General features: G+C 40.4%; 1 pseudogene; it reads right to left on the bottom strand.

Annotated features, from left to right (window-relative positions):
• Positions 1-1,069: 1,069 nt before the first annotated feature.
• On the bottom strand, positions 1,070-10,386 carry LOC131834647 (epithelial splicing regulatory protein 1-like; annotated as a pseudogene).
• Between the last annotated feature and the right edge of the window lie 2,818 nt (positions 10,387-13,204).

Raw genomic sequence — 13,204 nt, 5'->3', positions numbered from 1 at the left:
TCTTCCAACATTTTGCATAGGAATCAAGAGAGGAGGAAGTCATAAATGGACAAAATTTCATTAGAGAAAAATAAAGGTTACCTGACTTCAATATTTTAAAATAATGGAGAAAGTGATTTAATTGTGGAATAAGTGAAGTAAATAAAGGAAAAAATGAAATAGGTTCTCAAGGCAAAACTGTCTCAGAATCCAGCTGATACAGTGGTTTTCAACAAGAGAGTTAAGGAAAGAAGAGCTGAGGGAAAGAGGGACAAAGAATTAATATTTTTGACCCCTATACTGAATGGGGGTTGAATATTGTTCTACTGGGTGGAATCCAGAAATGTTAAGCTTTCTGAAATGATGACTCCTAACTACAAACTATTGCCTTACCCAAAGTTCCAATAAGAATTCCTCAAAACCCACAATTTTTTTTTTCCAATAGATTTTAAGGAATGTGAATGTTTTATGGATTAGGAATTTTATAGAAAGTATTTTACCATTCAGGCTTAATAATTATGCTCTTCAAAATCTTACTAGTTTTTCACAAGCAAGTAGGAAATATTTAGCTTAGAATTTAATTTCCTCTAAACTTTTGAAAACTCAAAGAACTTGCAATCCCTTCTTTCCTAATAAGTTCCCTGTACTTGAAAGAAATACATGTTTACAAACCAGAGAGGTCCCATTGGAAAATTTCATCATTTTATGCAACCACTGTAAGAATCAATTTTTATCTGAGTTACCGCTATTAGTGTTGTATAAATGTGTTAGTCTGTTGAGTAACAGAAACTAGAAAACGATGCTTAAATTAAGAGAGTAACTCATTTCTCTCAAATAGTGAAATATACAATTGGCCTTTTCAGGCCACCTCAATGATGTTACTGATTTCCTACTTGCTTCCGTATATGTGCTCTGCCATCCTTGGGCTTCCATCCTCAAAAGTGACCTCATGCTTACAAGATAATCACTAGGATTCTCACCAACCCATTGGCTTTTCAGGCAGCAAGAATGAAGATGAAATGACACATGCCAGTTGACTTAAACTCCCTCTGCTTTTTGAATCCCTGATTATCATGAACAAAAACTACTGTTAAAGCTCATCGATCAGGTCTCGGTTACAAGCTAGCTCTATTTGCACAGCCTGTTTGTACATTCTTTGACAGGCACATTCCACTCCCAGCAAAATCGGCTTACTTTTGGTGAAAAAGATGAGAACTGATAAAGAATAGGCAAGCAGCAGTCACAAGGATTAAGGATTAAGGAAAGTGATTAGATAATTCTGAGTAGATGAATTAAAAAAAAAAAAAAGGAACTGTGGAATCGGGTAAGGGAGATTGGGTCACTTGGCATGGAGCTCAAGTCTCTGAATGTCAGGAGGAATGCAGGCAGGCAATTGCCATGACTGAGCAGGTCTGCCAGTTTGTTGTTATGATCCAAGCAAACAAGACATCTTGGCAACAGAAATATTGGCTCTAGAAAAGATCATGTCTGCAGTGCTAATTGGGTATAGTTCAATTTGGAATGATAAGAATCTGGTCATATAATCAAATTCCCTGTACAGCTAGGATCTTACCAGTCACAATTATATTTCTAACCTTCTTTTACATTTAAATCTTTACTCCAGTGAAAATTACTTTAAAATTGAATTCTTTATCAGCTGCCAAATTAACAAATCTATTAATTTTTTCTGCATTATGAGAAGAAAATGAAATAAACACATTTCCTCAAAAAAATTTTTTACCATCCATCCATATTTAACAGTCTTGCATGATCTCAGACACCTAAGTAAACAGAGTCAGAATTCAAACCCATTTCTGTCTCAGAACTTACAAGTATTTAACCACTATGCTATACTGTAATTTCTCTAAGATTTTGCTGAACTGCTATTTTAATGGCTATAAAGTGCCTGGATGATAAACAGGAATCAAACTGCACTATTCATGCATCAAAGCACATGGGAAACTACATTTAAACCTGGGCAAAAATCGCTATGACTGTCATTAGCACATCGCTGGGCAACTCTGATGGAAAAGCGCCTTAAGCCACAAATATAGGGAAATACTAAAGAAAGTAGGTTTCTTGGAAAAGAGTATATAGGAGGACTACTTACAGAAAAAGTGATTAGAATTACTTGAGCTCATTTCAAAAGTCAGAATGAGGTCTTATTTCTGGAATCTACAGATAAACTGACTTGCCCATAAAATCATAGATACTCTAGGACATCAGGGATACTCCATGCCTGGGGCTGTATAAACAATCTGATGAAATATATTGTATTTATTTGCTTGTTTGTTTATAGCAAGAATTCATGTGAAAGATTAGATATTTGGGCTAGCCTCACATTTTTACTAGTTCAGATTTTTTATCATTTGGATGAACTATCTAGTTGAGTGGCATTTTGGTGGCTGTAGGGAGAACAGAAAGTCTGTTAAAGAGAACACTGCTTTCAAAGTGTACATTTTATTCCAGCGTCATCAGACTTATGTGGAGGCTTGAAAGAAATGATTAAGGAACCCTATCTCAAACCTAATAAATAGTAATCTCCAGAGTAAACACCTGAAGTTTGTTATGAGCTTCACAAGATGATTCTTTGTACACAAACAACTGAACAATGTTGATATTGAGGACTGACATTCTTGTATTTCTTGTTCATTACTTTTATATGATGGCAAATGGGTGGCATTGTGATCTCTTTCTCACTCTCCCATGCCAGTTGCCTGTATCACTAATTATTAACAAGGTACCCTTGACTGAACCCAGATTAAGTCTTTTTTTTTTTTAAGATTTTATTTATTTATTTGACAGAGAGAAATCACAAGTAGATGGAGAGGCAGGCAGAGAGAGAGAGAGAGAGAAGTAGGCTCCCTGCTGAGCAGAGAGCCCGATGCGGGACTCGATCCCAGGACCCTGAGATCATGACCCGAGCCGAAGGCAGTGGCTTAACCCACTGAGCCACCCAGGCGCCCCAGATTAAGTCTTTAGATCCTTCTCAACTCTATACTCAGCAAGACTTATGAACTGACATGCCATCTGTCAACTTAATGCTAATTTTCAATAAATATTGATAGAATTTTGTTTAATAGGATTACTACTGTACTTACATACACTTGGTGAAAATTGCAAGTTTAAAACTCCTTTATGGTCTCCAAACTGAAGAAAATGGGTAAAGCTCTAATTTGTGTTTCCTTTCTTGGTAATAAAAGAACATTGACCCCTAGCCTAATGTTGAGCTTTAACTAACTGAAAGAGCCCTAGTCAATTATCAAGTAAATTCTCCTTCCTTTTAAGTGAAAACGTGACTCTGAGTCTATGAATAGGCAGTGTTGGGACACTGAAGGTCCAGATTTACAGAAAATTAAGAACAGGATAAAGACTTTGAGAATCCAGGATCATGTGAAAAACAGTTATAGGCACCAGATACTAAGTATACTGTAAGCAGAAACAAGTCTCTATAGGGGAGTGGAAATACCCAAAACAAACCAAAAAAACAAACAAACAAAAACAAAAACACAAAAAAAGGTGAGTGACAAGCCACCAGGTCTAGTCATTTCTATAGACGAGCTGATTTTACTTCATGTTATACTCCATTTCTTGTTTGTGGGTGCCATTTCTTGCATATGGGTATTTTATTCATTGTTAAAATCATTTTTTTATCAACTAATTTGAGTACGACTTCTTCTCCTTGTTACCAAACATGCTCTGAAAAAGACAAGATTTTGTGTTTATTGAAATAAACTAAACCCATATAAAAGTAAAAGGTACTTCTGTTTCAATAGAGGTATGAAATTTCTTTGCCACTGAAATGTAAAATTATATATATTCAGTAGGATATATTAGCTTTTCACACTTGGGTAAGATGTGACGGAAAAAATAAATCATGTGATTTTAAAATCTAGATATCAGTTATATTACTTCAAAACACTTTAAGAGCGTGGGATGGAATAATATAATTCTTCTTAACAGATTTTTAAGCATGAAAGCTTCACTTAACTTCCTTAAGCCAAGTCAAGGTCAACCACTCATGTGAATTATGTGCATTATACTTAGAGTAGAAAGAAAATGATATTGGTCAATTTCTCTGCATACTAACTATATACTGATTTAATATGTAAAATTTAGGAAACTTTTAAGACTCACATGTGCATTAATAAAAATAAAATTTCAGTTTACAAGGTTTGTAAGTACCAATATCTACTTGCTTTAATATTGAATACATTAATTCTCTTGCAAAGTGAAACATAACTATTTGATTCCAAAATCAGTTGATATCCATCTATATTTGATTATTTGATGGTAGTTTATTTTTCCACCAAGCCAGCATATTTTGGAACACTTTCTTTAGCTAATACATTATAACTACCATTGTTTTAAGCTGTAAAGTAATACATATGCACTCTATGGAATATTTTAAAGTAGAGGATTAAAAAAATACATATCAAAGCTACCTAGGAATAATCTTTTCTTCTTCCTTATCTCTTACCTATGTCAGAAATATTACCATCTATACACAATTACTTAAGGGGATATCAACATTGCTATATTGGAATAATACTGTATTTCAGAAATTAGAAGAAGGTCAAGGTTTCAAAAAAAAAAAGTATGTCTCTAATATTCTACTGTTACCTCTGTGCCACTAGCATACATTTCAAAAGCATTAAAAAAATTATGGTAATGCCTACCTTCTCCTACCTCTTGTTCACTCTTGATTCTAACCTTCCCATCATGGCTAACAACAAAATAATTCTTGAAGGTTTAGCATGTCTTCGCTAAGATAGCAAACAAACCCTCTTTCCTATTTCTTTTCCTTCTACTTCTTCTCACAGTATTACTCAATACAACAATCTGTTAGTCTTATTTTTTTTTTGCTTTTCCTCACTGTCCATAACAGGTCACCATAACACTGTATTGGCAAAGTGTTTTCAAGCTATTTTTCTAGAGTTCCAATGCAAGCCCTCAGCCCATGAACCATTATATATTATCTGAATTTTTTAAAGAAACAGTTCCTGAAAATCCACACCTTTCTATCCCAATTCTACTTTCACTTCCCTACTTAGAACAACTCAGTAACTTCTCATTTTTTTTTCAAAAAATAATAATCCAAACACATTTTCATGGTCTTTTAGGCCCTGCATGTCTGAATACTTTCTGTCTCTCTAACGTCATCACATACTAAGTTCAAATCACTTAATTCGTCCAGGACACCACAGCCATAGCTGTTAGAAGACTGCTATACATTCATGGTTTTTTTCCCCTTTCCTTCTGGATTTTTTCTCTCTTTTCTCTGCAGGGTCAGCTTTTTTTCAGCATTCAGGACTTGCCCTACCTGACTTGCTCCCAGAACCATCCTCACAATACTTTCTGCGGTAGATCTGTCCATATCCATTAATTTCCATCTTGACTACTTTTTGGTTGCTTTTATAGCATTTATTCTAGTTACTAAATACTTACTTTATATGAAAATTTTATCTATTCCCCAAATTGAATGTAAGTTCCCTGAAGGCAAAGATTGTTTCTATCTTGTTCACTCATGCTCTCTAGAGTCGGTCATAGTTCCTACTGCATAATAGATTCTCACTAAATAGCTTTTGAACATATAGTTGAACAAATGACAATGGCTGATAATTTTGTGTGTTCATTCCAGCTTTTTCCTTGCTTATAAATAGTTTTGTGGTCATAAATACTATATCTTAAGACATTTCAATGTCCTAAATGTCTTTTTGAGATATGGAAATGTAAATAAATATAAAATATAGTATAAAGTACTGGTTATACATCCAGATTTGAGCAACACATTTTTAGTTTTTTTTCTAAAAATTATCTTCCTAAAAAATATTTTTTAATTCATTTTTAAGTAATTTTAGAATTACATATTTGTAAAAATAGTGTTCCCATACGTCTCTACCTAGATTCTCCAAATGTTAACATCTTATATAACCATAGTGGAATTAACATTCATATAATATCACTAATTAAATTATAGTTTTGTTCTAATTTCAGCAGTTTTTCCACAATTGTCCTTTTTTCCCCATTTCTAGATCTATTAGGGATATATTGCATTTGATTGTTTTGTATCTTGGACTCCTCCAATAATTTTGACAGTCAGTCTTTATCTTTCAAGATTTTAATATTTTTGCAAAAATTTAGTCACATATTGAATTTATAGGATGTTCTTCAATTTGTGCTTGTCTAATGTTTCCATAAAATTAGACTGAAGTTTGAAATTAGGGGCATAAATATCACAGAGATGATGTGACTGAATGGTGGTGCAAGTTATCAATGGGTTGTCCCATTTAAAATGATTTAAAATGGCTGCCTCTGAAATGAGTTCTCTAAACAAGTGAAAGACAGTTGCTCATTACATATTATCCTAGTCTGGTTTTTCTACTTGAGTGTTCACACCAAATCAAGCTTTAAAAATAAAACAAACAGGGCACCTGGGTGGCTCAGTGGGTTAAAACCTCTGCCTTCAGCTCAGGTCATGAACCCAGGGTCCTGGAATCGAGCCCCGTATGGGGCTCTCTGCTCAGCAGGGAGCCTGCCCACGCCCCCCCCATTCCCCGCCTGCCTCCTCTGCCTACTTGTGTTTTCTGTCTAATAAATAAATAAAATCTTAAAAAAAAAATAAATCCAACTAGAGTGGGATGTGTAGATTTTAACAAATTAGAAATTACAGAATGTGTATGCCACTTACTGACATAGCACTAGACCCTAGGATTCCATTGGTATAAATATCCCCTTTGCATTTTAATAACAGAATGATTAGAACAAAGACATGATCATAGTTTCTAACATTGAATTATACTATCTGTCTTTCTTACAAATCAGCTTACATAGTTTCACTCTATTTTCTATGCATTTTGTCTTTTAAATCCCCTTTTACAAAATACATATTTTAAAAAATCATAAGACAAAATGTTTAGAGGAGCAAATCTTATGAGTCATATTTCCCTTGGTTACTACTGGCAAGTGGAGGGATAATCATGGACTTTGAGGGGCATGGCCAAGCGTTTCCATGGATCATGTTCCCCACAGGTTCAGGGATGGGAAAGATGGGAAACTCTCTTTTTTAAACACGTGGGCAGAGTGACACAATTCTTTAACTCTTCAAGATATCCTTCTAACATTTTTCACTCAGTTGCGATGATGATCCCATTAATGAATGCAATGGCTAATAAAACTCTCAATTATGATTCCAGCCAAGGTTACTGTCACCAAGCCATCTTTCTCTATTGTTGTTTGTGTCCCACCAACATCTTTCTCCATGCAGTAACTAGTTGTCATATTCAGGGTTGCAGTATTCTTACTTTCCTCTTAAGCAAATGAATGTGCTTTCTGAAGCTGGCAGATTCTCTGTGTGAAGGTGAAGGTTCTTTTTTTCCTAAGACACCTTACCTTTACTACCTTCCCAACTATACAATTGATCTGGTTGATTTGAAATCATAGGCAACTGAAATTTTCTTAGATGAAACCACAGTCCTGATGTCAAGAGGCAGTGATAGGATGTCTGCATTAGTTTTCAACTGTTGCTTAATGAATTTAAGCCAATTTAGTGATTTATTTAATCTTCCTTAGCACAGAAGCTAGCTAGGTGCTTAGCCCCAAAGTAAAAAAGTAAACCATAAACAAGATGTGGATGGTGCCACTTCTGTTCATCTCAGAAAGCACATAACTCTGGATCCTAATAAAAAGAGTTAGCATGGTTTGGCCAGGAGATCACATTTATGATTTCAGGTATGGAAGATGGCATGGTGACCCCAGGTGCATAAGAAAAGCTCAAGACTCTAGAGGCTTGATAGCTCTGGTGCAAACAAGGTAGTAAAGGTTAGGTGTCTTAGGAAAAAAAGAAACAGATTACCTGATGTGAAATTATGTGTGTGTGTGTGTGTGTGTGTGTGTGCGCGCGCACGCGTGTGTGTGTGTGTGTGTATCTGCTCCTGATTCCTGACGCAGAGCTCCCAAAACCTCTTTAATGGAGGTGTTAGGAGGGGGCACCTGGGTGGCTCAGTGGGTTAAGTCTCTGCCTTCAGCTCAGGTCATGGTCTCAGGGTCCTGGGATCAAGCCCCACACCAGACTCTGCTCAGCAAGGAGTGTGCTTCCCCTTCTCTCTGACTGTCTCTCTGCCTACTTGTGATCTCTCTCTCTGTCAAATAAATAAATAAAATCTTAAAAAAAAAAATAGAGGTGTTAGGAGAATCTTTTTTCCTAACATTTCATCTTTGATCATAGTTGCTGACACAGAGCTCTTAAGTCCTTTGAAATTTCCTGAGTAATAGCAACATCCAACACTGGATTTCTAAATCCTTTGGAAGATCCTAAAGTGTCTTTGTTCTAATGAGGTGACTCTTGGTGGGTTCTTAAATGGGAGCTAGTCACAGAAAGACCAAATCATGACTAAAATTTTGAGACTTTCAGCCCTCTCACACCCCCTAGAGAGCTGAGGGACAGTAAATGGAGTTAATTATCAATCATGCCTGTGTGATGAAGCCTCCATAAAAAAAAAAAAAAAAATTTTCAATTAGAATGAGGTTCAGAGAGTTTATGGGTTGTTGAGCACATTCACATGCCAGAAGGGTGGCATACTCAACTCCATAGGGACAGAAGTTCCTATGTTTGGGACCTCACTTTATGTATCTTTTCACCTGGATGTTTATCTGTATCTTTTATCATTAGTTTTATTATATAATAAGCTGGTAAATGTAAAAAAAAAAAGGGGGGGGCCCATCCCATGAATACAAAGTTCACTATCTCATCTGAAGATTAAAGACTTTGATATGTCTGCCTTCAGGTTTTTGTTTTGTTTTGGTTTGGGTTTTGTTTTGTTTTTAGGGCACTTATGTGCAGCTAGAGATGCTTTGTCTGTAGACTTCATCTGGATTAAGGCATCTCCTTATGGGTAGCCCTGATGATTCTACACCATATGAACCCTGGAAGTTGAATGTCTATAGAAAACTCCCCCAAGAAAGTCCAGGAGATCTCAAAGATGTTTATAATCTTTAACATTTATAGCAGTACAAACTGCTAAGGCAAAATAATGGTTAGAAGAGAAATGAGAGAGACTGAGACTTGATTCATCACCGCTGAACTTCAGCTGCTATGCTCTTGAAGAGTTCAATGGATCTTTCACCCAACAAGTCCTTATGCTTCCTCAATGTGTTCTGTGTATATTCCTCACAAAGAAGACAAAAAGCATTTCCTGTTGGGCTGCTGTCCAGGGAAGTAACAAAGAAGATGGCTTCCTTCCCCTCAGTGATGAAAGGCCACCACTTTACCAGTTGTGAGCACTCACATGCAGGTAAGAACTTGCTTTTCCTTGGAGAAGAACTGGGTTACTTCTTTGGATGTACCACCAGCAAGTTTAAGAAAACTGCTTTGTGAACTTCAGTGTACTGGGTCTCCATGTGATGTTTGAGCTGCTGCAGTACTAGGTCTTTGTGCTCCTCACTTACAAACCCAACTGGGGCATCTCCATTCCTTCCACCTTGGGCATTCAGACAAAGTGCTATACTTCCCACAGCAATATCAGGTCATTTGAAGAATCCTGCAACATCTTGTTCTGGCCTGCCATAGTAAACCTTGAGTCTTGACTATAGTGTTATCATCAATAAGTTCCATCTTGCTGCAAGTACTGCTTTCAAATTTGGAACTTACTATCTCTGGATCTGCAAAACCTGTGATTATAGGGCTCTGAAATCATTCCTAAAATTATATTCCCCACATCTAACTTGAGAGAGGGTCCATACTGGGATACTGAGCTATCCTCAAAATTTAAACACTGTGTCATTGCTGCAATATCCAGTTTATCAGTATCAGATGAACCAGAGCAATACTTGAATTTTCTTCAAAGACAGGGGGAAAAAAAAAAAGTAGTAGTACTCGGGCAATAATACATTCTTCCTGGAAGCTTTTACATGTAGGATTTGCCTGACTTGAGGTTGCCTACCAATACAGACACAGAAGGAGGTTCCTACCCCAATGTTCTGTTCATCACTCACTGACTGGTTAAACTGGGTCCACCTGCTGCTGGGAAGATAGGTTTTTGGGATGGATCTTAGTTTCTTTACAATTTTACATCAGTTCCAACTGACCCAGTCTAACTAGTACTCTATACTAGTTACTTTGTGTACTTGTTGTTGGCCAGATCCATAACTTTGCATAACAGCAGGATCGGCTCCTTTTCACTGGAGCCCAGCTTGATCCTTCAAGTGGCCCCAATGGTGACCCTAAAAAGCACTATCGAGTAATCCAGAGACTCATGACAGTAGGTGGGGAGAGAAGGGCTCTGAGGTAGAGAGGTGGGGTGGGAGTGAGGGGAAAATCTTCAATAAAACCTCTTCTATGAGAAAAGCAAAATGATCCCCACCCCCCACTCCTTGCCACCGCTGCTGCAAAAAGTGGTGGCTAACCATCTAAGTCCACACCAGACTGATACTCCACCCCCTGGGCAAAAAGCATGTAGCTGCCAGGCTCTCAGGGCCTGGGAGTAATCCTAAGACAAGTGGCAGAGTTGCTGGAGCCACCAGTCTCAGTGGGCTTTCTTAGGCTCAGAGGGCCGTGCTGCATCTTCCCTTAAGGCCTTGGTGATGCCACCTTCTTCACCTTCAATGGCTTCACAGTGCTGCTCAATGGCAGCTCTAATCCCAGTGGATTTCTAAAACTTGAAGAGGCACCTGGACCAGGCAGGAGCCATCCTGGTGATCCATCTGAGCCTTGACAGCCTCTGTAGCCTCAAAAGTCTCCTACAACAAAAGCTGGACTAGTATGATGAGGTGGCCATAGGTGAGGAGTTTAGGGAAGGCAGGCTTTGCAGACTTATCTCACCCAACCTCGTTGCTCTACTCCTCAATGCCAGTGTGCCTCACAGCTGGTGCCCTGTAAGTACTACTTGGAGCTCGCCCATAGCCTCCTGGACTGGCTGAGCATCCAGCTGCTAGCTGCTAGCCAAGCCTGACAAATTCTTCTCGAAGGCAGTCATGGGCCAGCTGCACCTACATCAGCCTACACCGACTGCATGCTGACCTCCATGTATGCCTAGCTGGTGTGGCACCCCATGGACCTACCAAGCAAGGTGCTGTTCCCCGGTTGCACTCCACCCGTGCTCCTCCTGGAAATCCTGGTCCCCTTGCAGAACGTTGGATTCTTGCAGAGCACGTAGTGACCCTCCCTCCCCCCGGACCTAGCAGGACCTCAGCAGGCTGAGAGCAAGGAAAAAGTGGGCTCCCTGGGAATCTCCAGGAAGAGAAGCCAGGAGTGTCCCGGGATGCCCTGAATGACCCACTACAGCCAAGGCCCCTCACAGGGCTGAGAAAGCAGCCAGGTCCTCTAGGAGGTAAGCCCAGGAGCCCTCAGAACCATCCCGGGGAGCTACACAGGGCAGCCTCCCCTGTGCTTGGTGTCAGGAAGGTAGATCCTCAGGTGGCCCTCAAACCCAGGAGAGCACCCAGCAAAGGACACAGCATATCCCGCCCGAGTGTCCCATCCATGGAGAAAGCGCCCAGTAGCTCCTACCCTGTTTCAGCTTGCAATGTGGAAGGACCAGCCTGGCAACTTCCCTGGCCTGCTGAAATGGTGGCCATGCCCAGCCTGGAGAGCAGCCTGTAGCCGGCATGGAGACCCTGGGTTAGACATTAATAGTTTGGAGGAAAAAACTCTGGCGCTGCTTTAGGTCGTCAGCAGCTTCTGCCCTTGCACTCTTTCACCCTCGGGGGCTGACCAGGCTGAGACAGCTGGTGGCTATCATGCTAACACCGTCACCAGACCAGGGACCCACCCATGGTGACCACTCCCTTGCTGCGGAGACAAACGCTCCCTCCCCGCCAAGCAGAGAGGGAATCCCTCTCGCTTCCTTTGGGCGCATGGAGTATGCGCTGCGTTGCCCGGTACCTACGCACTACTGCGAAGGGGGACTGGCTGAGGCTTGCGCACTCAGCCCGCATGCGCGGTTCGTCTACCTCCTTGCACCCCCAGGGCTTGTACCTGGAGTGGTCATGAGAGCTTGAGCGTTGCAAGACTGTACCCACCATTCCGACCCCTTCTCCCCTCGCATCTCCGACGGCAGGAGCGGGCTGGTGCTCCAAGGGCACGTCCCTAACCGCCATACCCTGGAAATGTAAACCCCGACAAGAACAGCTGCATGGTGGACCTCAATGTGCTTTTCACCCTCCCCACAGCAGACCTGGCTGTCAGCAATACGAGGGCCTCGGTGATACGAGGAAGTCCCTGGCTCACCCCAACGCTGGTACTGCCATCATCAAAGCCACTCTGGTAGCTGTCAATACCAAGGGGGTGGCTGTTGAGGGCCAGGCCAATAGGCAACTCAGAGCCCGGAGCAAAGTTAGTGACAAAGGCCCCTGTTGAAAGTCCTCAATCCCCACAGGGCAACTTGAAGCCCATCTGGGTCAGCCAGCAGCCGGCTCCCCCTCTTTTTCCCTGCCCTCGGTCTACCTCAACCTCTCTTACTACACATCTGGGGCAGCGCTCACCTGGTAAATGAGATTTTTCAAGGGTGCACAGGCCCTGCTATGTTATCAGCGTCCAGGACCAGTGCAAAGAAGAAGGTGAGGGGCTAGTCCTGGTCAGGCTACTGACCCGCAAGCAGAAGTGGGTCTATGACCTCCAGATGACCCGATACTCACCTTCAATTTCATGGCAACACACAAATAATGCAAGGCGACGCACCCCATGCACCAGGTCCTGGGCATCGTGGTTCTGTGAGCAACGGTGCAGCAGCATGCATATGGGTCAAAGCCTTCCACCCTGCAAGAAGGAATGCTAGCTCAGACCCTGACACCCACACCTTCATTCCAGAATCTGCCACTGTTCTGCGAGTCACCTGCATCAGAAATAAACTAGGTACTCCCTTCAAACCATTCCCTCCCCCCAAAACTCAATGTCCACAGATCATTTGACTATGTAACCCTATATGACAAGAGGAACTTTGGAGGTGTAATTAGGGTTAAGATCCTTGACATAGGGAGATCATCCTGTATTGTTAAATGGGCTCAAAATCAAAATGAAACTCCAGATGTAGTCAGCCAGACAAAAATGGACACCACATAAAAAAGTCAGTTCCTGGCTTTCAAGGATTCTCCCTAGAACCTCCAAAAAGGAGTGCAGGCCTGCTAACACCTTGATTTCAGCTCAGTGAGACCCATGCCATACATTTGATGTATAGAACTGGAAGATTATAAATTTTAGTTGTTTAAAACCACTAAATTAAAAAAAAAA

The sequence above is a fragment of the Mustela lutreola genome, chromosome 6 (genome assembly GCF_030435805.1).
Source record: "Mustela lutreola isolate mMusLut2 chromosome 6, mMusLut2.pri, whole genome shotgun sequence".
NCBI classification, from domain to species: Eukaryota; Metazoa; Chordata; class Mammalia; order Carnivora; family Mustelidae; genus Mustela; species Mustela lutreola.
This window is presented reverse-complemented; position numbering and strand designations above follow the sequence as displayed.